The 3,607-nt window shown below is 33.5% G+C and overlaps 1 non-coding gene across 1 annotated transcript; it reads left to right on the plus strand.

Annotated features, from left to right (window-relative positions):
* The first annotated feature begins 3,201 nt into the window (after positions 1–3,201).
* LOC124238776 (U6 spliceosomal RNA) lies at positions 3,202–3,304 on the plus strand. Its single transcript, XR_006888381.1, has one exon. It is a non-coding gene; the product is annotated as a U6 spliceosomal RNA (small nuclear RNA).
* Positions 3,305–3,607: the final 303 nt, after the last annotated feature.

Consider the following 3,607-nt stretch of genomic DNA (forward strand, 5'->3'; position numbering starts at 1 on the left):
CAAACAGTGATACTAGAGTGGTCAAAAACATAAAGCACTTTTCAAAATATTGTAATAAATGTCACTATGTAGGATCAACCACTTAGCAAATACTCTTAATTAATAATTGCCAATGCCTGTTGGTGGAAATGGCTCATTTTTCTTTTTCTTCCCCAGGACTGGCTTTGTTAATTATATAAGTTAGGATATACACTTTTAAGATGTATCATTCAGTAAAAAAATAACAAGCCATTATTTATAGTGTAATTATATAATTGCAGTATTTACAGTAACTGTAAAATGTATTTTATGGGGGTAGAAATCAGCACATAGGACTTTACAGTATATTTATCATACCTGGGGAAAAAAACAATGTTTCAGTTCTCTATTTAAAAAGATACCTTATCAATTCACAGGAAATGTATAAAAATAACTTTTAAACATATGAATAAATGTTCAACTTCACTCATGAGAAATGAGAAATCCAAATTCGAACTACACTTAGACGCCATCTGTGACTCATCAGATTGGCAAAAATTAAAAAGAATAATAATACTCTTTTGCAAGGCTATGGAAACATATGCACTTTCACATATCTCTGGTGGGAAAGAAAATTGGTACAACCCTTATGGCTGAAGTTTAGCAATATCTAAAGTAACTACATATGTGTTTATGTTTTGACCCAGTGATCCCAATTCTAGGAATTTTTCCTGAAGATACACCTGCAATAATATGAAAATACACATACACAAGATTATTCATTGTCACTGAAAAATATTGCAAACAACCTAAATGCCCATCCATATAATAGTTATTGAATAAACTATGGTACATCCACACACTGAACATTCTTTTATTACAAAGATGTCTTTATTAAAAAAGAATGAGGAAGATATTTATGAACTAATGTGGAGTGATTTTTGGGATATTGTTAAGCATAGCATTGTGTCAGGCAGTTAATTAATAATGTCTGTGGTAGTATAGAGCTTTTTTAAAAATGTTTAATTTGTTGTGATTACTTTTCCCATTCTTAGTAAACATTCTTTTTTAAAACTAATTTGTTTTCATAATTATCTTTGCTTTTTCTTAAAAAAAAAAAAGTCCCTTGATTTGTACAAACTTCTGGCTACACAAAACTTGGATTTTCTTCAGACTTGTGCACTATAGCATATAAATAAAACATATATTGTCTTTTATTTGATTTTTCTGAGAGATTTGGTGGCAAAACTACTGTAAGGCATTTTCTTAAAGCGGGAGTTCCCAAACCTGGCTGAGCATCATGATCAGCTGTGGACCTTTAAGAAAATAGAGATTGCTGGGCAACACATAAGTCTGGGTGCTGCCAGAAAGCTGTATTTCCGAAAGCCCTGTAGCTGATCATGAACATCACTCGAGTTTGGGAAATCTCCACTGAGAGCACGCTTGCAAAGAGAAAGAATGAAATTATTTTTGCTCTGTATTTTTTGTTTAGAAGCTTGTGGTAATTATCAACAATTTCTTAATCACGGCTTAACTATTTGGCCAAAAGTTTCTCATCCTGAAATTAGGGGTTTTAAGGACAAACTACACGGTAGTGAAGAATTCTGCTTGTCTCAGGCAGCAGTTTAGTGAGAGGACGCCTGGACTTGAGGCCACGCCCCAGGAGTTGATTCCTGACTCTGTCACATCCACGGCCTGCGAGCCAGCAAGGCTGTTCATGTCAGCCTCTGCTTTCTTTTCTGTAAGATGTGTACAGCTTGGTCTTTTTCACATAGTGCTGAAGATTAATGAAGAGACACGATATCAAATGTTCTTATAAACTAGTAAGTATTATAGTTCTCAACACAATTCTTATTATGTATTTAAAGCCTAATTGTGTCTCCATTTATTGTAATTTTATAAAGTGTAATTCTATATTGACTATATCAATTTTATCTATTAAAATCTGTCTATCTATTACGTATGCATCATCCATCCATCTATGTATAACTCTTGCTACAGTGTTATGGCAATGATTCATTAATAAGCAATATGACCTCTATTATGATCTATCTCACTGTCTTTCCATCTATCTATCCCACCAGCTTCCCTGTGAATTAAAACAAAGCATTAAACTTCGGGGACTTGGGAATACTACAGTTGCCATTATTCATGCCAATGTCATCATCAGGTAACTCACAGAAGATTTTAGGTGGAGTCACATACTGAGCATCTCAGGGAACATGAAAATAGCTCTCCTGAGGATGAACAGGACTTCCATACCTCTAAAAGCAGATGAATAATTATGTTCCATATGATCTAATATAAACATTTACATCTGTTAAACGTATATCTTTCATAAATTCTGGCAAAACCAAACACAATTCACAAACAGTTATATTATTATATAATTGCCTTATTTTCTGACACATATTGTGTGCTATTATTTCAGAAAACATACCAAGTGAAATCATATTTATCTTAGATAAATACATCCTGTATATTTTCAATGAAGTGATAGAAGTCACCGCAACAATTTAAAAATCACATATGGTTGAGAAAAATGCCAAAGGGGGGAAATTAATTTTGATTTTGGTGGTATGTTTCCTGAGCTGGAACAGAATCCTGAATTGCTGGTGGCATTCACACCTCTTCATTACTGCCGTTAGCAATTCTTTCTCTACTCGTGGAGTCTATAAAAGCTTGGTGTATTAGAGAGATGCCAAATTCATACATAACTCCTGCTACAGTCTTATGAAAATGATTCATTAATAAGCGATATGACCTCCATGATGAAGCGTGGGGTCCAAGTCAATTCACAGACGTCAGTTCACAATCTTTTATTTTCCATTTCACATTCTCCTATTTTAAATCTTTTCTAAGTAAAATTATGACTACTGTAATTCTACAGCACATTTCAAGTTGAAAACATTACATTAATTTGCTTATGATCCAATCATATCTTATATTCTGGGTTTTTGGACAGTTGGCTTTCACACTCTTTGGATTGAGAACAACTATAAGAAATATATTTTATGTCCTAACATTGTATACACACCACCCTCCCCACAAGACTCACACACGTATACAGAAACAGAATTTTTGAAATAATGCATTTCCTTATTATTATAATTTTTACTTATTCTATTTTCTTCTGTTCTCTGTCTTTATAAAATAGTCGTCACTCAATGAAATTGATTTAATGTCTCATCAATGTGTAGCTGGAAAAATTTTCTTATCAGTGCTTTCCAAAATCACTTGGAGTGCTCAATTTGGCAGCAATATACTAAAGTTGGAACAATCAGAGAACATTAGCATGGTACCTGCACAAGGATGACACACAAATTGTGAAGTGTTCCATATTTTTTAAAAAACCACTTGTGGAAGTGTCCATTGATGGATGAATGGATAAACAAAATGTGGTCTATACAAACAATGTCTGAATATTATTCAGAGTTTAACAGGAAGGAAATTCTGACATATAGTAAAACATGAATGAATCTTGAAAACATTAGGTTAAGTGGAACAAGCCAGTCACAAAAGGACAAATACTGTATGCTTCTACTTGTATAAGGTACCTCGAGTAGTGAAATTCATAGAGACAGAAAATAAAATGGGGGGTTGCCAGGGGCTGGGAGAAGGAGGAATGGAGAGTTAGTGCTTAATGTGT

Source organism: Equus quagga, chromosome 4 (genome assembly GCF_021613505.1).
Source record: "Equus quagga isolate Etosha38 chromosome 4, UCLA_HA_Equagga_1.0, whole genome shotgun sequence".
Classification (NCBI taxonomy): Eukaryota; Metazoa; Chordata; class Mammalia; order Perissodactyla; family Equidae; genus Equus; species Equus quagga.